Source organism: Pseudopipra pipra, unplaced genomic scaffold (genome assembly GCF_036250125.1).
Source record: "Pseudopipra pipra isolate bDixPip1 unplaced genomic scaffold, bDixPip1.hap1 HAP1_SCAFFOLD_337, whole genome shotgun sequence".
Classification (NCBI taxonomy): domain Eukaryota; kingdom Metazoa; phylum Chordata; class Aves; order Passeriformes; family Pipridae; genus Pseudopipra; species Pseudopipra pipra.
Genome location: NW_026990816.1, coordinates 14,793 through 38,542, shown reverse-complemented (window position 1 = coordinate 38,542; position 23,750 = coordinate 14,793). Strand labels below are relative to the sequence as shown.

Here is a 23,750-nt window from a genome sequence, read left to right as displayed (position 1 = left end):
TGGTGCTGCGCGAGTCAAAAGAGGGGCAAGACGGCGGGCAAATACAGTCAGGAAATGAGCTTTTATTCAATCTCTGCAGGAGCCCTTCGCAGCCACGGGCCGGAGGGAGCGCGGCCGGCTGGGCTGTGCCCGGCTGGGGACGGGCACCAATTCATCGCTGCCCTGCTCAGGGAGGTTTTCCGGCCCCCGTCCGGGCTTCACCCAACGGCTGCAAAGGGCTCGTGCGGCATCCGAGCTCATTTCCAGGGATAAAGGAGCCAAACGAGTCCGGAGGGATCCCTCGCTCCGAGGCAAAGGCGTTTGGTCGAGTGTCGCCGCCTGGTCCCGCCTGCGGGGGAGCGTCTCCTCCAGGTGAGCCTTCGGAACCCAAAATGCCGGGGGGGGCTCAGGTCGGGGCCGCTTTTCGGGCCCGGAGTTGGACGGAGCCCTCGGCGGCTCCCGCTTCCCGCCAGGAACGTTCTCGGGGCTCCCTGGGCAGTCCAGCTGGGCAGGGAACGCGGGCCGGGAGGAGGCCGGAGCGACAGACAGCGACCCAGCCCTGCTTGGGCTTCCTATTGCCAGGGGATGGAGGAGCTGTGCCCTGGAGCTGTGCCCTACAGCCCCCGTGCGGTGGGGCACGGGGGAAAGGGCTGCCCGCGGCTCCTCAGCCGGGCGCTGCTCTGAACGGGCCCCCTGAGATGCCTCACCCTGGACACGCCCCAGCGCCAGCCCCAAAGGACCCAAAGAATCCAGCTGGCACTCGGCAGTGTCGGCACGGCGGGGCTGCAGAGCAGCGCGGGCAGCCATTCCCAGGGCCCACCTCCCAGAGCTCCCCCCGCGCCCCCCACGTGTGTCCCGCCCGCCCCAAAATCCCTGCCCTTCCAGCCGGAGGTGCTCTGAAAGCAGGGCTGTGCATCCCTTTCCTCGGGGAAAAGAATTCCCCGGGGTCGCTCCCGAGGCTCCGAAGGGACAGCGGCTTCCCGGCCCGGAGAGACGTCCTCGCCCGTGCTCAGGGGCTGCCTCGCCCCGGGCCGGGAGCGCGTCCGGCCCCCGCCTTCTCCTGGGCCAACACATCCCCTGGAGCCCGGCCCGGGGCGGAGAATCGGCCGAATTCCAAGGAACTCGCTCAAGTCCCCCCAGGGACACCGGCGGGGCTGGGGGAGGAGGGTTATAAACAGCAAAGTCTGTGGAAAATGAACCTGTCCTTGTCCCGATCCCGCTGAGCAGACCTGGAACCGTGGCTGCTTCCTGGCAAACCTGGCGTTAAAGTGGCAGCTCTGCGGGGGAAGATCCGGGCTCCAGGAGGCACTGGGAGGCTGTTGCAGCAGGAATTCGGCATGGAATTGCGGGCTGTAGGTAGAATTCATCCAAACCTGCAAAGCTGAGACCGGCACCCAAACCTGGGCCCCCCGCAGAGAACAATCTTTTTGCTGCCCTGTCGGCCAAAGCCGCTGCGCTGAGAGATCTTGGCAGCCTGAGGGAGGGCATTCTCTGCATCCCAGCAACCTCCATCTCCCTAGGGGACAATCAAAGTCCCAACCAATTCCTTTTGCCTTTCCACAGGGACACTGACCCTTATTTGGTCCTGCTCTTCCACGGTCCATTTTGGGGGATGAGTTTGTGCTGGTTTACGTTCCACGACTCCACCCACAGCTGGAGGTTTGGGGTTGTGCTTCTCTACTCCCAGCAGGTTCCCTAAGGAGCCAGATACTCCAACAATCCCCTCGTTTGACTTTCTAGGTGAATTGTGCACAAGCCAGTCCCCCATTCCCTATCCAGGCTGGGAGTGCTCGTGCCCTTGGTACAGTTGGCTCTGGCTGGGCAGGAACTGAGAGCAGGACACGGGGCAGAGTGGATCAGCTGCCCAGGGAACGTCCAGGAGATGAAGCTACGGGATCCTCATTCCAATCAAGGGAACACATTCTGTCACTGGCAGAAGCCGGGAGCCAAAGCAGATCCCGCCTGGCCAGGGTGGGGGGCAGCAGTTGGATCCACTCTGGGGGAAAGCCCCTGTGCCTGCCAGGAGCTCTGACTCTGTTTGTCCTGCCAGCTCCTGACCAGTGTCAGGGCTCCTGGGAGGGATTCAGAATCCAAAGAAACCCCAAATCCTACCGCAGGATTCAATCAAAGGAAGAAAGCCATTATTGTCATAAAAAGCTTAAAAAGCTGTTAAAAATTCTAGGACAGCAATACTGGGATTCCCAGGAAACTTAGTAGTGTCTTGGTTCCATTTCAATGTATCTTTAGTCCCTCAATGAACAGCTTGGAGAACTTCCCCTGGGATTTGGAGGCTGAGCAGGGTTTGCTTTGGATTGCTTGGCACCTCTGGCCCCAGCTGGTGCAAACACAACTTGGGCCAATGTGGTTAAACACACTTTCCCACACAAACAGTTGCTGTATCCTGCAGAAATTACCCCAAGTTTGCAGATAAAACCTTCATCTCTGTCCCTCCTCAGTTATCCCAGGTTTTCCCGGCTGGGAGTTACAAGGAGGCTGTAAATTCAAAGGCAGAAAGAGAAGGTCTGTCAGTAAAAGGCACAAAGAAGGGGACAGGTTTCAAAAAACATTTCTGCAATCCAATGAACACCTCACTGAGTACCTCATTTATCCTTCAAAATATTCATTCTCTGCCCTGGACATTCCCTCAAGTTTTACCCCCAAAGGTTTCCCCTCCTGCCCACCCCTGACTGCCTCAGTGTCCATCAGGAGGTACATCCTCTCTGCTGCAGGTGACCTCACTCTGGACCCACTGCATTTTCCTGACCTCTCCACATCTCAGCAACTCACTTCTACCTCAAGATGTTCATTCTCTACCCAGCAGACCACCTCCAGTTTACTCTCAACACTTTCCCCACCTCTCCACCACCCAGGAACTCATTTTCACCTCAGAAGATTCACTCTCTGCCCTGCAGATTCCCACAAGTTTTACCCCCCACATTTTCCCTGCAGGTCTGCAAGGTTTACCCCAGTTTACCCCAGGAGGTGCATTCTCTCTCCTCCACATGACCTCTGATTTTACAAACACAAATTTTCCCTCCCTGCCCACCACTGACTGCCTCACTGGACCTCAAAAGCCTCATTTTCTCCCCTAGGTGACATCCACACTTACCCTCACAGTTTTCCCTGCTTGCAAATTACTTATTACCTCATTTTTACCTCCAAACATTCATCCTCTGCCACACAGATGACCTCAAAGTTTCCCCCAAAACCTCCTCACCTGTCCACTACTGTTTGCCCCAGTTTACCCCAGGAGGTGCATTCTCTCTGCTGCACATTACCTCAGGTTTGACAAACAAAGATTTCCCTCCCTGCCCACTGCTGACTGCCTCACCTTACCCCAAAAGATTCATTCTCTCTGGGACAGATTGCCCCACATTTTACTCCCAACATCTGCCTTACCTGTCCACATCTGACCAGCTCCTTTGTACCTACAGAGGGTCATTCTGCACCCCACACACACCTCAGGCTTATCTCAAACCTCTCCCCACCTGTCTGCCACCCAGTGCCTCAACAGGTTCCTTCTCTTCCCAGCAGATCACCTGAACTTTAACACCCACAATTGTCTGTGTCTCTCACCACTCATCACCTCAGGTTACCTCAGTGTGTTCATTCCCTGCCCTGCAGAGAATAAACCTCCTTTTTAACCCCCAAACTTTCCCCTTCCAGCCCACTCCTGATTACCTCTTTTTGAACACAAAAGAGTCATTCTCTCCCCAGAGTCTTCCCTACTGCACACTCCTGATTGCCTCTTTTGGACCTCCAAATATTCATTCTCTGCCCTGCACATTTGCTCAAGTTTCACCCTCAGAAATTTCTCTGCCTCTCCCCTACTGACTGCCTCACTTTATTCCAAAATGTTCCTTCTCTCTGCTGCACATTGCCACAGATTTGACCCCCACAATTTTCCCTACAAGTCCACCACTGAGTACCTCATGTTCATCTCTCAATATTCATTCTCTACCATGCAGATTACCTCAGATATTTCCCTCCCAATTTTCCCCATATGTCCACAACTGATTACCCCAGTTTATCTCAGGATGTACATTCTCTGCTCCACGTGACCTCAAATTTGACAAACACAAATTTTCTCTACCTGCCCAACACTGACTGCCTCACTTTACCCCAAGATATTCATTCACTCTGCTACAGATTGCCCAGATTTTACTCCCAAAATTCTCCTTACCTACCCACATGTAGGGGTAGGTCAACTCCTCTGTACAAATACATGTTCATTCTCTACCCTGTGGACTACACCAAGTTTACCCTAAAACACTCCCCAGCTGTCCACCACTGAGTACCTCATTTATACTTCAAAATATTCAGTCTCTGCCCTGAACGTTCCCTCAAGTTTTAACCCCAAAGGTTTCCTTTCCTGCCCACCCCTGACTGCCTCAGTGTCCATCATGATGTGCATTCTCTCTGCTCCACATCACCTCTGATTTTACCAACAGAAATTTCCCTCCCTGCCCACCACTGACTGCCTCACTTTACCTCCAAATGGTCATTCTGCCCTCTACAGATGACATCAAGTCTTACCCCCAACATGTCCCTTCCTCTACATCACCCATTTGCTCTTCCTGACGCCCCAAATTTCCATTCCATCCCTACACATTCCCTGAGTGTTTCCCTCCCAAGCATCCTTCCCTTCTTCCCTGTTTAATAACTCACACTCCAGCCCCAGGCACTCCACTCCCCCCTCAGTGGGACCCCTCCAAAATGCCACCTCCCTCCCCTCTGCAGCACCTCACCTTTTCCTACACAAACAGTTGCTGGGTCTCCTCGAAATTACCCCAAGTTGGCAGCTACAAATGTCACCTCTGTCCCTGCCATGTTCTCCCAGGTTTCCCCAGCTGGGAGCTGCAAGGAATTCAGGCCAGTGAATGGACATCAGGGAACAGCTCTACATGCAAAGGCAGAAAGAGAAGATCTGTCAGCAAAAGGCACAAAGAAGGGGACAGGCTTCAGAAAACATTTCTGCAATCTAATGAATAACTCTTTCCAGTTTCCCAGGGAGAAGAACAGGAACTCACAGCCACCAAGGCCTGACAGTCCCCTGCAGCCAGAGCTCAGCACACAGCCAGAGAGGCAATTCCAGCATCTAAAAGAAAAAAAAAGAAGAAAAAAGTGATTTATTTTGGTTTAAAGTTACATTAAGTTGTTCCAAGCAAAGCAAGCCTTGCTCTGGTTTCAGTTGGGTGAACAGGGAGCGCTGGGCACAGGGCACGTCATTAATGCCCAGGGGATGGGGCTTTGTGGGGGAGGGAAGAGCAGCTGATGGAGTTGCCCAGTCCAATTCCTGCCCCAGGCCTGACTGGCCCAGGACAAACCCTCTGGCAGGCAGTGGTTTTGTTCCCTCTCATGGTCAGTGCCCCGTGTGTCCCTGTGGGCAGTGCCAGGCTGGGGACAGGCACACGCAGCTGGCAGCACTCTCTGCTCCAAAGACACTTCTGGCCTCCTTGGCAAACTGCCCCTGACACTTGGTTTTCTCCAGGAGAAATTAAGGAATTGCTCATGGCAGTTTGGAGATGAAGTTATCCCAAAGGGAAGGAAAGAACAAATATTCCTGTCAGAGCCCTTGGGATCTGCTGGGCTGAATTAGGAAGGGCACATTATCTGCAGAGCAAATACAGGACAACCTCAAACACAAAGCCCAGCCTGTCCAGTGGAGAGTGAAAGCACCACTGGGACAAACCTCCACTCTCCTGATTCTTTTCAGGGACTGCTCCAATCCAGCTCTGAAGCTGCCAAGCCCAAACTGTCCCCAGCGCTCTGGAACAACAGGATCTTCCCAGGGATGATGAATTGGAAGCACAGCCCTCATTCTCACCCTCCACACGCTCGCAGGCTCACCCCAAATTCAGGACAAGGGGCCAAAGGCCACTCGGGCCGGGGCTCTCTCTGTCTCTGCGGGCTCAGGGACTGCAGCCACCAGGGCCCTCCAGCACAGACAACCTGGACCCAGAGCAGATCCCTGGGCATTAGCAGTGTCCTGGGCATCCCTGGAGACAGAAACCATCAGCCTCTGGGATAGCACTTCATTGCCAGCACACACAGCCTGCCAAATTTAGGGGGGCAGCTCTCAGACCACAAAGCCCAGTCTGACCCAGTTCTCCTGGGCACCAACTCCACAAACCCACAGGAATGAGAATGTTCTGCTGCTTTGACAAACTTCAGCCCAGCTTTGCAAACCTCAGTCCCTGCAGCTCCTGCTCTCCAGAGCCCCGTTCAGGGCTGGCTCCAGTTCCCTGGAGAACCTGCCCCAGCCCCACTCTGGGCCAGCCTGAGCAGAAGCCACTGGGCTGCACAAGGAAGAACCCTCCCCTGGCTGCTGCAGCTGGAGGGAGATCCAGCTCCCAATGGAATCCTGGCAACAGCCTCCCAGAGGGTCTCTCCCCAGCCCTTGGCAGTGGCTCAGAATGGCAGCAGCTCCAGTGCCAGCTGGGTCCCTGCACGAGTCCTTGTCCCAGCCCTGCCACACGGACACACACGGGAGACACCCACGGGCACACAGGCCTTGCTTGCACAATTCCTCACCCACAGCTGAGGGAAAGCCACACAATATCAAGAAATACCCTGGGCTCAGAGCACTCATCACTCCAGTCCATCAGGACTTGGAGGCACTTGGGGAGGCAACAGACCCAAATTCTAATCCTACCTCTACATTTCTAACAGGTTCTCTTGGAAAGATCCTGGACAGGAACTCAGACAACAGAACCCAAACACTGCACAAGCAATAACAGAAGGTTTGCCAGGAAGAACAGAAGTTCCTTGTTTTCCTTAACGCTCTGGGACTGTAGGACCCAATCTTTGCAACCAAGGGACACCAGAGATGTGATTAATACTTAAACCTCTCCCCCATGGTTCTGTCTCAGAGAACTGGGCCAGCCCTGAGCTACTCCCAGGTGCCTGCAGTGCTTTGGGGAGGGGCAGGACAATGTCCCACTTCTGCTTGGAAACATTCCAGATGAGGAAAAGCCGCTTCCCTTCTCTCTCTCTGACCCAGAACCAGAACAGTCCTGTGGGACAACACGGACTATGCACGGAAGGCCCGAGTCAGTGGAGGGAAAAAAACCTAAACAAACCAAACCACCCCAAATTTCAAGATAAAAACAGGCTGCTTCCTTAATAGGAACACACCAAACTCATTGAAGCCAGAGAGGAAATTACAAACAAACAAACAAACAAAAGACCCAAAGAGATACTTTGCATTGATCATTCCAAAGGAAATTCTCCACAGATCAGAAGCAAGTACCAATACTTTGTCCTCTATTGAAAATTAATGACTTGAGGGGCTGGACATGTCCAGTGAGGGTTCAGGGCTCTGGTGGGTCCTTTATGGCTGATCCTGACCGGCCCAGGCCAAACCCAACCACCCCCATCCCTGCTCCATCCCAAACCTGGGGGCAACATTCAGACAGTTTGGAAACACTGCCCTTCCCTGCTACTCCGTCCTTCCTTACACATCCAGTGCCCAGGGAGCAAATGCCAACACCAGGAGGAGAGAAACGTGTCCCTCTGACTTACCCCACCCCACGGGCAGCACCAGGAGCCCCCAGCCCGGCCGGCGGGGCTGCAGCCTCTTGCCTTTGGCTGCTCCCAGCCCAGGGCACTGGGCAGAGCTGGGCTGGATCAGGGCTTTGGCCTGGCCTGGAAGAGAGGAGAACAAGGCAATTAAGGGCACTGGGCAAGTCAAAGGCTCCTGCCCTTCACCCTTCTCTTCAATTGCTCACTAGAGAGTTTTAGCCATGAAAAATCCAGGGGGGACAACAAATAAAATGGGACCTTTTCCACCATTTTTATTCCTCTCTACTTCAGGCACTAAAAGGAGGCTCATCTTTCTTACTGCATTCCTTGCCCCATTTGAACAGAACCCTTTTCATTCCAAACCTCCCTTGGGAGTCAGTCAATCCTCTGCCATTGGACTTTGGGCAAAGGAAGAGACACCTGGGACGATGGACCCCAGGAAATGAGGGAGAGAAACCCGACAGGGAAAGGATTCAAGGCACTCCAGAACTCAGAAATGTGTTCATGCCTTGCCAGCCCACCCCCATTCTGTGCCACCCACCTGAGCTGGGCAGGTGAGGCCAAGGCTCCCCTTCCTGCTGCCAATCACTGTCCCACCACATGGATCCCCATGCTGGGCAGCACTTGGAAAAACTTGGGAAAGACAAAAGGGAAATGGCACTGTCTGTCAGAAAACATGTCTGTGAACAAACCTTCTGCACAAATGTAATCCCATCCCTCTGCTCCACTAAACCCAGGGCAGGCAGGTCTCTCCAGCCCAGGGAGAACAGGAAGGAGAACTGCAGGAACACAGGCAGGCACAGGCAGCTCTGGGTACTGATTCCCTGCAGACCTCTCTGCACTTGGGGCTCTTGGCACTTCATTTATAAAGAATGGGGGGCAGCAGCCCAGGAATGCCCCTCAAAAACACAGAGAGAGAACAGGAACAGGGGTTGTTTGGGAACAGGCTGTGTCCAGCAGGGATGGGAACTGGAAACACGGGAGGCTGGAGGAAGGCAGGGGGGGAGCACGGGCCTGCCTTGGATGGATCCTTTTTCCCTTTGCTCAGGGGCCTCAGCTCCACCCTGTCTGAGAGCAGCAGGGAACTGCTGCAGGGGAAGAGTTCATTTAGGCACAAGCCAGTGATGCAGCCACGGGGGCAGGGGAAGAGGGGAGAGGAACTGACACAAAAATGACACAGTCACCACTGAAAGGGACTTTATTGAGCTGCAACACAAACACATTCACAGCAGGCCAGGGCAAGAGGTGCCCCCAGGACCAACCAACACAGCAGCTGGGCTGGCAGGAACACCCTCTTCTCAAGTTATGGAGCCAGGGGCTGACAGTTGGGATCTATCCCAAAGATGCACTCAGGCATCAGGGCCAAGTCCTGCCCTGTCACTGCAGACAGTTCAGCCCCAGCAGCAGTGGCATTTTCTGCCTCTCCCTCCAGTATTATTTGGGACCCAACAGCTCAAGGCTGTGGAATTTTAGCTCCAAGGGTGGAGGGCACGGAACAGCTGCACACACCTTGGCTGCCTTGGCCCAGCACACACTCACTGCACCTGCAGCCTTTGAACAACTTCTTCTAGTTCATCCCAGAGACAACAACTGCATATTGTTCATAAAACCAGTATAATTACTGTGATCAGTGGATGGATTAAAGTGTTCAAAAACTTTGTAGCAGGTGGTGAGAATCTTGTAAATACGTCCCACCAGTGGGGAGCAGGGACTTGTTCTACCTGATGCCCAAAATCATTAATTGACCCCTACAATTACTGTTTGCATTTGGTGATCAAGTCAAGTCTTATTTCAAAGTTGTAAGGCAATAATTTGCACTTACATCCAAAGAAACCCCTGGTTTACTTACATTGAAGTGTGTTATTTTTCCAGCATGATATCAGTTGGTGCACTGCAGAAATTCAGGAGACAAAATCCAGTTAATTTTTGCAATCCAGGATGTGAATACAGCCCTCCAGATCAGTTCATTGGTACTCATTAAGTCCTTCTGTGCCTCATTTCTTTGTATTACAACATACACACCATGGCATGTGCACTCAGCCCAGTTCATAAGTTACTGCTGTTCCCCTGTGCACAACAATTACAGCTTGGGGAACCATTAGAGAGCTGCCCAAACTCCCCATCACATTCTGGAGTGAAGGGTGGGGGGTAAATACAGTGGGCATCCCTTGTGCTCCTAAATTCAGCACTCGGGATACACCTGGCCCAGCTCTTTGCCATTGGTTACCAAACAATTCCATGTCTCCACTGTCTACAAATCCAATACCAGCTCCTGTTCCTCCCAGTCCCGTGTCCCCCCAGCCTCACTGCCAGGGGCAAGATGGGAGCACTGGAATCAGAGTGGGGAAAGGAATTCTATTATCCTGATGATGTTGGGCTGCAGGACACAGGCAGCAGGTACCCAACAGTTGGACCGATATTCGCCTCGGGAGGATGGTGCCAAACTGTGCCATCCCCTGCCCCAGCTGATCCCTTTGCTCTTTTGGCAGCACTTCCCAGAACAGCCCAGCAGGCACAGCCCAGGGGACGGCCCTGCTGCTGTGACACTGGGGCTGGGACTGGCACCGCTCACACAGGGGGACAACGATGCCAGGGAGACCCCCCGGACCCAGCACCGTAAGGGAAACTACAGCACTGCATGGCAACAGTGCTCCCAGCCCCTGGAATCACATCCATCCAATCCCACTGAGGGCACCAACAGCCGCCCGCACAATGAGCCCGACAGACCCCGGCCCTGCCAGAGAGTCCCCCCGGGCACAAAGGGACACTGACCCCTGGGCAAGGGCCACTTGCTTCCCACGTCACCTTGTCCTGGGGTCCTGGTTTGGAGCTGCTTTTCCATCTCCATCCAAATCAAACCAAGGCACCCGACCCAGGCACCTTTTCCAGGGAACTGCCCGGGCCAACAGCATCGCCCAGAGGGACCACAAGGGCTGTGAGGATGGCCAGGATCCACAGGTTCTGTAAGATATCAAGCTACAACATGGCAATATCATTCCCTTCACTAACATTTATTCACAGGAACATATTCCCATTTTCCTTGTCTGCATTTAATCACTAATTCCGTGAGGGTGTCACTTGGGAGCCAAGTAGCCAAACCACTGCCAACTGACCCCAAATCCCTACAAACCTGACACTGCCCTAGTTCTTCCTGTTTCATTCCCACAGGTACAGTGTCTCACTCAGCACATGGACTACTTTTGCCTCCCCCGTCGTGACTCTGGCACAGGTTAAAAGCTCCTGCTTTCCAAAAGTGCTTCCCACTGACTGATTTGGCTGACCCAGCAGTGAGCCATGCATGCTCCCTCTCTGCTCCCAGCACTTGCTTTGGGGCTTTTCCCCATTTCCCCAGTGATTTGTGCTCACTGTCCAGGGGATCTACACTTGTTGCTTCAACCACAGGGCCGGGGGCAACTCCCTCCCGAGGCCTCGCTCCTGCCCCGACCCCTGCTCTGGCTCTGGCTTGGATCCACCATCTCCATTCCATGGGGCTGCCTTCCTGAGCAGGGCCTGGCCTGGGCATCCTGGAGGAGCTTTTTACCCAAGGCCCTATGGGGATTTCAGGCCCTCTTAGCATTTGTTAAGTTCCCACTAAAGCCCAAGAACATACTCAGAGCTGCTTCTCCAACAGGGTCTATCTTGGGCTGGTTTCCAGTAACTTCCTATTCCCAAGTCCTAAGGGCACTTCATTCCTACCTGTAACAGTTCATTAGGATACATGCCCAGATTAAAGACAAGTGCCACAAGCATTCAAACACACAAAATATCTTTATTGCAGTGAGAACAATAATAATAATAAACTTAGCAAAGAGAATCAAAAGTTAAAAAAGGATACAAATGAACTGCCTTATTGTGTGGCATTAAAACAAATACTAAGAACAGCATTCAATACAGTACAATATTAACTAGTAAAAAGGGAGTTAAAGGGATACCAAAAAGGATCTTAACACAATATTATGGATAACTATTAACACAATATTTGGTTAGTAAAAGGGGAAATTAAAGGGAAAATATTATGAATACTAAATAAAGGGTATTAAAGGAACACTAAAGGATATTTAAAGCCTTTTTCCCCAATTGCCTCCTATCACTAACCTGTGCCCACCCCCCCAGCCAGGCAGGGCTGTCAGGATCTGCAGCAGCTGGTCGGTGCCCATCCCTTAGCGGGCGTCCCCGCGGAGCAACACAGGCTCGGTGGCAGGATGAGGATCGCTCAGCTCAGCAGTCCTGACAGCCCATTTGATCAGCTCCACATTACACCACGTAGGGCCAGGACGCAGTGTAAGGGGAGGCCTGAATGGCAGCCAAACCCCGCCTGATCATTGCCTGGTGGCAACAGTCTGGGCCTGCCCTACTTGTAGGGCAAGGGGCCAGCCACCCCTGCCCACATCATCTTCCTCTCACCATCATCTTTCTCACCCCTAGGGATGACCTCTGCCATGGTGTTTCAAGGGTAGATGTACCTACCTTGCAAGATGTAGCAGAACCAAGGAAGAACTCAGCTCTCATAACAGGGGATATCAGGCTGACTTGCTGAAAAGCACAATGGACCTTACAATTAGCTTGTGCCATCAAGTTACATTGTACCACACTCCAGCTGGTTTCACATCCTAATAGGATTTCTTTCTCACACCTCTATGCTCCATTGATCATCTAATTCAGGAGTACCCCCCTTACACGACCCTACTTCTGCCAGAGGCTCCAACTGGCATCATTAGCACTGGCAGAAACCTTCAGTTCCCCCTCTGCAGCTCGTATTGGCCACAGGTCTGGAGCCTCTTGAATTGCTCCCCGAGCTGTTTCCAACCCTCCCTGCTGCTCATTTCCCACTCAAACTCACACTTCTGCCCTTAGACTTTATGGCCCAGGCCAAGGATTGGTCCCAAAGGAGGACCTTGTTGTCACCAAAAGCCAAACCAACCAATAAACTGCTGGGCTTCCACCTTGCTCTGGGGGTGACCAAGCCTGAAGTCTCCTGCCTAGTCCTGGGCAAAACTTCTGGGGGACCACAACACCTCTGAGATCCTAAAAATATCACAGGTTGGGCAGGTGCTTGAATTTTGTCTGGATTAACTCCCCCCCTTCCTTTCCATGTGCTGCACTACTCATTCTAATGGTGCTTGTACTTCCTGAACCATTCCCTCACCCATCCAACCATCCCTTGTCCCCTCTCTGACAAGGACAGTGGGTCCAGGTGTTCTGCCACGCTCCCAGGGCACAGGGTGGGACTGTGGAGCCACCCTCGAGGGGGGAAACGTGCCCTGCCTGCCCTGCCCAGGGAAAGGGAACTGCCCCCAGTGTTCCCCAGCACAAGGCACCCTTGGAAATATCCACTGCAATGGGACACTCAGGGACAGCAACAAGCACTGCATGAGGCTGCTCTGGCACAGGACCAACTTTAAGCTCAGCTTTTCTCTGGACCACTGCACTTTGTTTCCCACCTCATCCTGCACTCAGAACTTGCTGTCCTTGCAACTTTTTAGGGTGACCATAAATTACAGAGGCCTCTGCTCCAGCACCCACGAGGGCCTGAACCATCTGACAGGATCCATTTTTCCAGGGAATTCAAAGCTCCACCTGAGGACCAGGGTCTTTTCTCACCCATTCTTGTGCTGCAGCTTGGCCTCCATCTCACTTTGCTTTCAGTTCTCTCCATGGTTGAACATTGGCAGCCCTGGCCCTGGGTGGAGCTCGGCATCCTGATCCCATCCCTCCTGGCCCCGGAACCGCTGACTCAGCAATGGGGGGCCCTCCATTGCCAAGGGCACGGTCCCGTTGGGGCTCACGGGGGGAGCAGGAGGTCGAAGGCTCCATCCCTGCTGCTACAACCTTCCACCACTACAGCCAACAGAGGGGCCTCTCCAGCCCTGCCTCCCAAGGCATCCTGAACTAACCCATCCCAACTCCACAGGACAAACTGCTCCCTCTCTGCCCAGTCCAGTCTACTCTCAGCAATGCCTGAATCCATTGCAGGGACCTTGCCTTGAGCTCCCCAGGGCCGGGCACCCCGAGGATCTCCCCGAATAATCCTTTCGGTGCGCGCTGGAGTCCTCGGGGTGCCCCAACCCGGGGGGCACCAACAGCACTGTCCCTCCAGGGGGCCCAATTTGGTCCTAAAATGCAGGGGGATCTTGCCTGTGTCCCAGACTGGTCCGGGGATCTGAGGCCCTTCCCGAGAAAATCTCGGTGCCGGCGTGAAGGGCCAGAGATCCCTTGGAGCCACGGGAGAGCAGGCACAGAGTCCCTCCTGGGGGGCCAATTTTGCTGCCTGAAAACAGCTCTTCAAAGAAGCCTCTGAGACTCAGCTGGTGAGTTTTAGAAGCCAGGCATTCCTTGCTTACAACACCCTGCCATGATCCCAGCCCAACAGGGGTCCTGGCAATCAGACCCCAAAGGGCACACAGAGGTATCTCACCTGCAGCTGATGGGAGGGGTCAGCATTACAGGAGGGTTCATTTTCCTTCCCTGCATTCCTGTTCCACAGTCAGGACATTTTCCAACACTTATTACCATACACACCTACCCTTACAAGGTTTCCAAGGGGCTTCACCGAGGGCCTTCCCAGGTCTGCTCTGTCTGGAGCCCTCAAAGTCCTCAGTGCCTGCCTTAGGAACCTCAACACAACTCACCTGCTTACACAGCAACTTGCTGCTGCTTGGCTCATGCCTCACTTTCCTTCTTCCTTCTTTCTTCACCTCCCTTGCTTGGTCCCTTTCAATCCCTTGGCTCAGCTCTGTGCACTTTCCAGGCTACATCCCACTGCAGAAAGGATCAGATCTTGTTACATCTCAACACTCAGAGAGCATTCTCCCTTCTTTCTTGACACTGGGCCATTAGGCCAGTGTCTCATGATTTAAAGCAGAGTTTGACTCCTCAGTGACAGCAAGAGCTACAGCCCTGAATCCTAACACAGGCTGAGACACAAACATGGATGGGAACTCTGAAGGATCCACTTTCTCCTGCTCACCAATCCAAAGGAGCTTTCTGAACTCAACAATAACAGACCCCAGGTCCTTTTTCTGCAACTTCAGCTGCTATCAATGTGACCCACAAGACCTGGAAAGGCCCTTCCCACTTCACCTGCAGGGCTGGCAGTGCCACCACTGGACACGGACCCAGTGGCTGGGCAGGAACGGAGGGGCTGGGGCGTCCAATCCATCGGCCCAGGCGGCACCAGGAGTTCCTGGAGTTCCTGAGGGGAGAGCCTCAAGACAACAAAGGATTAGGAAAAGGATCATTTTAAACTTCAACATGTATATCTCTGGGAAGATGGGGAGTTTGACAAAGCCTACTGGTACAACAAGGACACACTCAAGGCTATCTATTCAAAGGATCTACCAGCACTCAAAAGCTGTCACTATCCTTCTTGCAGGGGGAACTCAGAAAACTCTGTTTGCCAAGAGCTTCCAGGAGGATTTCCAGCTTTTTGGGCTCTCTTTTAACCATTTCTCCCATCACTGTAGCTGGGACTGTCACCTGCCCTACAGGGAGAACAGCCCACAAAGTTCACTTGCAGGGATGCCATTAACTCAAAGTCCCTTCTCAGGGGGGTCACTGCACACCTTGTCCTTTGTTTGCCCTCCCCACCAAAGATGCTTCCAACAGTTCTGACACATCTGGCAGACCCAGAGCTCTCCTCAGGGAATGCTTCAGCTGCTTAAAGGTTGCCCTTGCACCATCTAGCCAAGGCAGCAAATGCTTACAGGCTGTTGGAAAAGTTGGCAGAACAGTCTTACCACACATCCAGAGGGAGCAATCCAGAGTCCATCCTGTCCTACCATTCCCAGCAAGGCAGTTCATGGGCTGTCTGGGGCTCAGGAGGAGTCAGGGGGCTTCTTTTCTTCCTTCCTGCTTTCCAGGTTTTCTCCTGCCAAAGCAAAGGTTTCTTGGCTTTCCTTGCTCAAGTAGATGCAGCAAAGGCCATCTTTTAAATCCAACACTGGAAACTGCTTCAGGTTGTCATTGAAGGGGGTTCTCTCAGGTCCTGCACTCATCAATCATCTTGGACATTGGTTTTCTTGGCAGGTTCTTGCATTCACATCCTACAAGCAAACCAGGATGAGCAAATTTAGCTGTTACTGCAACCAATCCAAGCTGCCATTCTGATTTTAAAGGATACTGGGTTTGCCTTACCAGGAGAGATCCCACATTAGGGGTAATACCTACAGGTTCTGCCCTCTTCCACTCTCCTGCAGTTCCACTGGCCCACACCACAGGAACAACTGCAGCTGCCACTTCAGTCGGGACCTTGCTGCTGACAGGAGTTATTCCCTGCACAACAAGAGCTGCTGCTTGGATGCATTTAGTTTCAGCAATTACAGTTTCAATAGCCCCAGTTTTCCATTTCATTTCTGCCTCAACTTTTCCAGTCCATCTCTTCCTAGCACAAGTTTGGGTGAGTTTGGGCAATAGACAAACTGAGGAATTCCCCAATGTTTTCCCAGTTTAACCCCTGTCACACCAATCACCTTAACACTGCCAGTCCTTAATTCTCCCTCTATTGGGTTAAGGGCTGAGGAAGTTGCACCTGTGTCTGACCAGGACATGTGCAAACCAAATGCTGGGGACTGGAACACACACCTGGCACTCCTGCAGCTCTTACCATTACATTCCAGAGAAAACAGCCAATTGGACCATCACTGCTCATTTATTAATCCCAATCCCACACTTCCTTTGGACTTGGAGCACCACTTTTAGAACCCAATTCCAGCCCATTAGAGAGCTCCATGTCCAGCAGGGACAGGTACCCCTGGGATACTCTCAGCAATGCCTGAATCCATTGCAGGGACCTTGCCTTGAGCTCCCCAGGGCCGGGCACCCCGAGGATCTCCCCGAATAATCCTTTCGGTGCGCGCTCGAGTCCTCGGGGTGCCCCTACCCGGGGGCACCAACAGCACTGTCCCTCCAGGGGCCCAATTTGGTCTCAAGCTTGCCATGGACAGCCCAAAAGGCATTTCAAGAGGCCTTCTTTGGAACCCACCAATGGGTACGGGGAGGAAGCCACAAGAAGGCCTCATTTCTAAAGGCAGGGGGATCTTGCCTGTGTCCCAGACTGGTCCGGGGATCTGAGGCCCTTCCCGAGAAAATCTCGGTGCCGGCGTGAAGGGCCAGAGATCCCTTGGAGCCACGGGAGAGCAGGCACAGAGTCCCTCCTGCAGGGCCAATTTTGCTGCCTGAAATCAGCTCTTCAAAAAAGCCTCTAACACTCAGCTGGTGAGTTTTAGAAGCCAGGCATTCCTTGCTTACAGCACCCTGCCATGATCCCAGCCCCACGGGTGCCCTGGCAATCAGCTCCCAAATTGCACACACAGGTATCTCCACTGCAGCTGATATGGCAGCAATACAGGATTCATTTTCCTTCCCTGCATTCCTGTTCCACAGTCAGGACATTCTCCAACACTCATTACCATACACACCTACCCTTACAAGGTTTCCAAGGGGCTTCACTGAGGGCCTTCCCAGGTCTGCTCTGTCTGGAGCCCTCAAAGTCCTCAGTGCCTACCTTAGGAACCTCAACACAACTCACCTGCTTACACAGCAACTTGCTGCTGCTTGGCTCATGCCTCACTTCCCTTCTTTCTTCACCTCCCTTGCTTGGTCCCTTTCAATCCCTTGGCTCAGCTCTGTGCACTTTCCAGGCTACATCCCACTGCAAAAAAGATCAGCCCTTGTTACATCTCAACACTCAGATATCATTCCCCCTTTTTTCTTGACACTGGGCCATCAGGCCAGTGTCTCATGATTTAAAGCAGAGTTTGACTCCTCAGTGACAACAACAGCTACAGCCCTGAATCCTAACACAGGCTGAAACACAAACATGGATGGGAACTCTGAAGGATCCACTTTCTCCTGCTCACCAATCCAAAGGAGCTTTCCTAACTCAGGAATAATAGACCCCACGTCCTTTTTCTCCAACTTCAGCTGCTAGAAATGTGACCCACAAGACCTGGAAAGGCCCTTCCCACTTCACCTGCAGGGCTGGCAGTGCCACCACTGGACACGGACCCAGGGGCTGGGCAGGAACGGAGGGGCTGGGGCGTCCAATCCATCGGCCCAGGCGGCACCAGGAGTTCCTGCAGTTCCTGCAGGGGAGAGCCTCAAGACAACAAAGGATTAGGAAGATCATTTTAAACTTCAATAGGCATATCTCCTGGAATATGGGGACTTTGACAAGGCCTACTGGTGCAACAAGGACACACTCAAGGCTATCTATTAAAAGGATCTACCAGCACTCAAAAGCTATCACTGTCCTTCTTGCAGGGGGAATTCAGGAAAATCTCTTTGCCAAAAGCCTCCTGGAGGATTTACAGGTTTTTGGGCTCTCTTTTAACCATTTTTCCCATCACTGTAGCTGGGACTATCACCTGCCCTACAGGGGGAACAGCCCACAAAGTTCACTTGCAGGGATGCCATTAACTCAAAGTCCCTTCTCAGGGGGTCACTGCACACCTTGGCCTTTGTTTGCCCTCCCCACCAAAGATGCTTCCAACAGTTCTGACACATATGGCAGACCCAGAGCTCTCCTCAGGGAATGCTTCAGCTGCTTAAAGGCTGCCCTTGCACCATCTAGCCAAGGCAGCAAATGCTTACAGGCTGTTCTTAAAAGCTGGTATAAAAGTCTTACCACACATCCAGAGGGAGCAATCCAGAGTCCACCCCGTCCCACCATTCCCAGGAAGGCAGTTCATGGGCTGTCTGGGGCTCAGGGAGGAGTCAGGGGGCTGCTTTTCTTCCTTCCTGCTTTCCAGATTTTCTCCTTCAAAAGCAACAGCCATCTTTTAAACCTAAGGTTGTCATTCAAGGTGGTTCTCTCAGGTCCTGCACTCATCAATCATCTTGGACATTGGTTTCTTGGCAGGTTCTGGCATTCACGTCCTACAAGCAAACCAGGATGAGCCAATTTAGCTGTTACTGCAACCAATCCAAGCTGGCATTCTGATTTTAAAGGGTACTGGGTTTGCCTTACCAGGAGAGATCCCACATTAGGGGTAACACCTACAGGTTCTGCCCTCTCCCACTCTCCTGCAGTTCCACTGGCCCACACCACAGGAACAACTGCAGCTGCCACTTCAGTCGGGACCTTGCTGCTGACAGGAGTTATTCCCTGCACAACAAGAGCTGCTGCTTTGACACATTTAGTTTCAGCAATTACAGTTACAATATCCCCAGTTTTCCATTTCATTTCTGCCTCAACTTTTCCAGTCCATCTCTTCCTAGCACAGGTTTGGGTGAGTTTGCCAAATAGGGAAACTGAGGAATTCCCCAATGTTTTCCCAGTTTCACCCCTGTCACACCAGTCACCTTAACACTGCCAGTCCTTAATTCTCCCTCTATTGGGTTAAGGACTGAGGAAGTTGGACCTGTGTCTGACCAGGACATGTGCAAACCAAATGCTGGGGACTGGAACACACACCTGGCACTCCTGCAGCTCTTACCATTATATTCAAGAGAAAACAGCCAATTGCACCATCACTGCTCATTTATTAATCCCAATCCCACACTGCTTTGGCACTTGTAGCACCACTTTTATCACCCAATTACAGCCCATTAGAGAGCTCCATGTCTAGCAGGGACAGCTACCCCTGGGATACTCTCAGGAATGCCTGAATCCATTGCAGGGACCTTGCTTTGAGCTCCCCAGGGCCGGGCACCCCGAGGATCTCCCCGAATAATCCTTTCGGTGCGCGCTGGAGTCCTCGGGGTGCCCCAACCCGGGGGGCACCAACAGCACTGTCCCTCCAGGGGGTCCAATTTGCTCCTAAAATGCAGGGGGATCTTGCCTGTGTCCCAGACTGGTCCGGGGATCTGAGGCCCTTCCCGAGAAAATCTCGGTGCCGGCGTGAAGGGCCAGAGATCCCTTGGAGCCACGGGAGAGCAGGCACAGAGTCCGTCCTGCAGGGCCAATTTTGCTGCCTGAAAACAGCTCTTCAAAGAAACTTCTAAGACTCGGTGAGTTTTAGAAGCCAGGCATTCCTACACACTGTGAGATATTTTAAAAGCTTACTGAGTGAAAAAATAAAGTTTTTATCAGTGACATCTGACCTCCCACAGACAGCTCCTTTCCCCTTTCAGTACAAAATTATTTTCATGGAATCATTTAATAGGGAGTGCCCAGGAACCCCAGACTGTGCTTTCCAGAACAGAAAATAAACAGAGGGAAGGAGCTTTGCACGAGTGTAACATACTCCAGAACACACCTGACTTTAGTTTTACTCTTTATGTTCAAATATAGCAGAAGACAAAACCTCCAGCAGGGGAGCTGGCACATTACCCATGGTACCCTGAAAGTCCCCCTTAAGAGACCTGGAGAAAAATTGCAGTTGTGCGAGTCCCTTGTGCCTGCAGATGGCTGGGGATCCTCTCCATCCACCTCGTGCTCTCCCAACAGCAGAAAGGGGAACCTCAGGGACACGGTGGCACTCGACATCCTGCTGAGAGAACAAGGAAACCTTTAGCATAAAGGGGAGTTGGAATCTAAAACTTCCTTTCCTGGGAATGGAAGCTTGTGAAGCTTTGTGAAGCCTGCAACCAAGAGGGGGAAAATTTGCATCTCCTTTGGTGCAGGTGTCAACAGAGGCCAACAGAGCTTCCACCTTTTTCAGACAACCAGCCCCGCAGCCCTGCCACGGCTCCCCCGGGGTCACCCGGCAGGGAAGGACCTTACCCGGCCCCGCTGCCCAGCACAAGGCGCCCCTAAACGCCCCCCGGCTCCCCCGGTCCATAACCCAGCGGCCAAGGCGCTCTCCCCTCCGCAGCCCGGGCAGCAGCGGGGCCGCGCCCTCAGCCCTCACACACAACCGACCGCACCCGCCCCGCCGGCCCTTTATACCGCGGGCCGCCAGCGCTGCCCAATCAGCGCTCGAGCGCCGCCGCCCAATCCCAGCCCGCCTGGCCCTGCGGCCCCGCCCCGCCCGCTCAGCTGAGGGAGATCGGGAACTGGGGACAGGAACCTGCTGCTGGGGGAGACAGCCTGGAGATGGAATTGCACACGGGCACCTGAAGCCCAGGCGATTTGCTTGCCTTGGCAAGGCCCTGTGTTGCTCCCAGTCACAGGAAATCTCTGTTTCCCTGCCCATCCCTGGAGACAGGTGGCCCCTAAAATCCCCGGCAATCAGGAAGCACAGGCTGGAGGAGCTGGCAGGACCCAGTGGCCGTGTGTGCTGTGTGACACCGTGTCCTGCAGCCCCACGGACCTGCACAGCAGGGACAGGTCCTGGCAGCGTTTCAGTGCCGAGGCCAAAGCTGGGGCTCAGGGACAGCTGGGGCACGTGGCAGCTCTGGGAATCTCTGCCATGGATGGCTGGGCATTCTAGGACTACCTGCTGGGCAAAGGAGCTTCTCTGCAGACTGTGGAACCAACAGGTCTCGTGGACTGTAAGAAGCCAGAACTGCTGCAGGACTGGAGAGGAATCTGGGTCAGAAGAGACAGTTCAAGGTCTCTAAGTCTGACCTCCTGCTCAGGCCACAGTCACCAATGGGATCGCACCGGGCTGCTCAGGGAGGGATCCAGTCATGTTTTGAAACATTCCACGGATGGGGATACAACAACCTCCCCACGCAACCCGTTCCATGAGCGACTGTCCTGACAAAATACCTCCCCTCCTATGCGGTTGGCAGCAACAGCTGGGCTGGCAGGAGCAGAACAGAACCTCCCTGCTGGGCCATTCCCCAGCAGCCCAAGTGCCCTGCACAGGGCTTGGTGCGGAGGCCTGGGCGGCTCGTTCCTCCAGCTGGGCATTTTAGGAGCTGCCCTTGCCCCGTCACTGCCAAGTCCCTCTGGCAGTGGTGCAGCTCCTCAGCTGGAGTGCCTCTGAGGGACCCCGGCCACGTTTCCCAGCAGCTGAAGGAAGGGAGGGTCACCCCCCAAGCTGGGCTGCCTTTCTCTCGCTGCCTTTTCCCCACCTTTACACTGCAGTGACAAGAGCTGCACTTTCCCAGGGAACGGGGCAGTGACAGGGCAGAGCAGCAGGCAGGAACCCCCTTCTTTTCTGCAGGCCAGTGACTAACTGTGTGTGAAGGGACAGCGACTCTGGTACCAACTCCACCTCCCACTTCTTGTCACAGATCGATCTGAGGCACTTGTCAGGTCAATACCTGCTCTTTTCAGGAGCACCAGGCTTGTGGTCAGTGTCCTCATTGTAGCCCATGAATCCCTCTAGGTGTTAAATCAGCCTCTCTGTCCTGATTCTTCTCATGAAGAATTAGCATTTAATGAGATCTACAAATTATCCTGAGAGGGTCTATGTTACAAGCTCAGTTTGGCAGTGTTGCTATCCTGGAAAGTGTGGAACAGTGACTGTCAGTTCTCCTTAGGATGCTCTTAAACACCATCCCTACATTCCCAGGAGAACTCTGGAGGGAGAGACAGAGAGTTTAAAACATGAAACCTTGGCATCGCAATTGTTATTTCTAAGGATGTGTTTCTATCTGATACAGTTGTTGGGGTGATTACTCTGGAGAGTGTTTTGTACCTCAGGCAGTAAGTCTGATGTATCAGCCTCCTCGTGAGCAGGAACCAGCAGGTTCCCCAAAGGAATGTTATGTCAGACTCTGTCAAACACAGCACGGAGGTGAGCAGGAGTGGTGCTTGTGCACAGCTGAAGTGAAGCACCCTTGGATTCGAACTGCTCTGGGAGATCTTTGTTGAGATGGGTATTTCTGCACAGCTTCTTGTGCCATGTCGAATTTAGAGATGAGCTGATAAAGGCAGTGACACTGTTCTGTCATCACTGAGCTTTTGAGGATTTCAAACCCCTTACTCTTAAGTCCAGGGGCTCGTTCCCGGGGGTCCGTGCTCGGGGGTTTGTTCCCGGGGCTCGTTGCCGGGTCCCGCCCGTGCCCGCTGCGGGTCCTGGCCGGTGCCGCCTCTCGCCCGGCAGGCGGAGTGGGGGCCCCGCGGCGGGAGGACCGAGGTGGGATTGGGGCTGGGACCCCCCCAGGGAACGGGACACGGTCCCGCTCGGGCCGGGGGAGCCGGGGCTGTGCCTTGGCACGGGAGAGCGGTGACCCCGGTGGGCACGGCCGGGACTGCAGCCCCGGGGCGCGACCCAAAAGCGGGGGATGGACCCCAAAGCACGGCTGGGATGAGAGAGTGTGTCGTGGGTGGCCATAACCACTTGTCCCTCCCGCAGTCCTCGGCCCTGTCGGTCAAGTCCTGCAGTGCGGACTCGCCGTTCCCGGTAGCCGGAGAGGGCTCCCATCCCCGGGCAGCCCCAACGCCCCTAAATCCCGCAGCTCCTGCTCCCGATCCCGGGGTGCCGGGTCTCCTCGTCCCGCCCCTGCCGCAGGTATCTGGACGAGTACGGCAGCAGCTACAGCCAGGCGCCTCTGCCTGTGCTCCTGGGCTCCACCAGGACCTTCCTCTCCATGGTCTCCACCTGCTGCATCTCCCCTGCACCCACCGCCTGCTTCCTGAAGGAGGTGACACCCCTGGCACCAGTGGGCTCATCTCCGTGCTGCTCCTTGGCAATCCAGGCGAAGCAAGGACGCCTGCTTCCAAATTGCCAGCCACTCCCCCATACCACCACAGTGATCCTCAGATCTCAATTCAGTCAGACAAGACTCGACACATAAGGAGCGAAAATGGACATGAACTCTCCCATAAATGCATAAAGCTACTTTATTTTCAGTATACATTTCATTTTGAAAAATATAAATGCTAAAGTATCTCATCATTTCATCTTTTGATTCCATAAAAGTCACAATAGAAAGCTTCATAAAACTGTAAAATACTATAATGTTATAAGGAATTTCATGGTTTATATTACTGGAAAAAAAAATCACTTTAATAATATTTGAAACGTTTTCTGCTTGGTCCTGCTGCATTGCTGGGTCTGGGGCCGAGAAGCTGAGTAGCCAAGATTTCGGGTAAATTCCACAGATGATGGTGTGGGATGCAGGAGGATGCGGATCACATCCCGTCTCCTTCACAGCAAAGATTACTCATAAAAAATAAAACCCATAAAACCAACATAACCCTAAAACAGCCAGATGCTTCGGAGCAGAAGGTGTTAATGGAACCGATCCAGCCCTGTGCCACGTCCTGGAGATTGTGGTGTGGTGGGTTTGGTTTTTTGTAAAAATCACATTATATATGGTACAATACATTTTTTACAGAAAGCCTGGCATCTAGAAATAAGAGGTAGAACTTTTAGATACTTCTGTATCTAAAACCCACAGAGCAATGCTCCGTGTTGCCCAAGGCCTCTCTATGCCACCAAAAGGAAAGGGACTTGGGTCCCAGCTCT

General features: G+C 53.4%; 3 long non-coding RNA genes across 5 annotated transcripts; 1 reads left to right on the top strand and 2 right to left on the bottom strand.

The window, feature by feature from the left end:
- The first annotated feature begins 223 nt into the window (after nt 1–223).
- LOC135408331 (uncharacterized) lies at nt 224–2,192 on the top strand. The gene is made up of 2 exons (XR_010427509.1): nt 224–351; nt 1,207–2,192. It is a non-coding gene; the product is annotated as an uncharacterized LOC135408331 (long non-coding RNA).
- LOC135408329 (uncharacterized) lies at nt 930–14,768 on the bottom strand. 2 transcript variants are annotated; one of them, XR_010427506.1, is made up of 6 exons: nt 14,584–14,768; nt 14,129–14,262; nt 9,353–9,503; nt 7,504–7,626; nt 1,209–1,329; nt 930–1,133 (listed from the first exon to the last, which is right to left on the bottom strand). It is a non-coding gene; the product is annotated as an uncharacterized LOC135408329 (long non-coding RNA). The 2 variants fall into 2 exon arrangements; XR_010427505.1 differs by lacking the exons at nt 930–1,133; nt 1,209–1,329; nt 7,504–7,626 and having other exon boundaries at nt 9,318–9,503; nt 14,584–14,766.
- Nucleotides 14,769–17,035: 2,267 nt separating this feature from the next.
- Nucleotides 17,036–18,987, bottom strand: LOC135408330 (uncharacterized). Of its 2 annotated transcripts, none has more exons than XR_010427508.1 (3): nt 18,128–18,987; nt 17,474–17,599; nt 17,036–17,152 (listed from the first exon to the last, which is right to left on the bottom strand). It is a non-coding gene; the product is annotated as an uncharacterized LOC135408330 (long non-coding RNA). The 2 variants fall into 2 exon arrangements; XR_010427507.1 differs by having other exon boundaries at nt 17,037–17,152; nt 17,474–17,585; nt 18,128–18,986.
- Between the last annotated feature and the right edge of the window lie 4,763 nt (nt 18,988–23,750).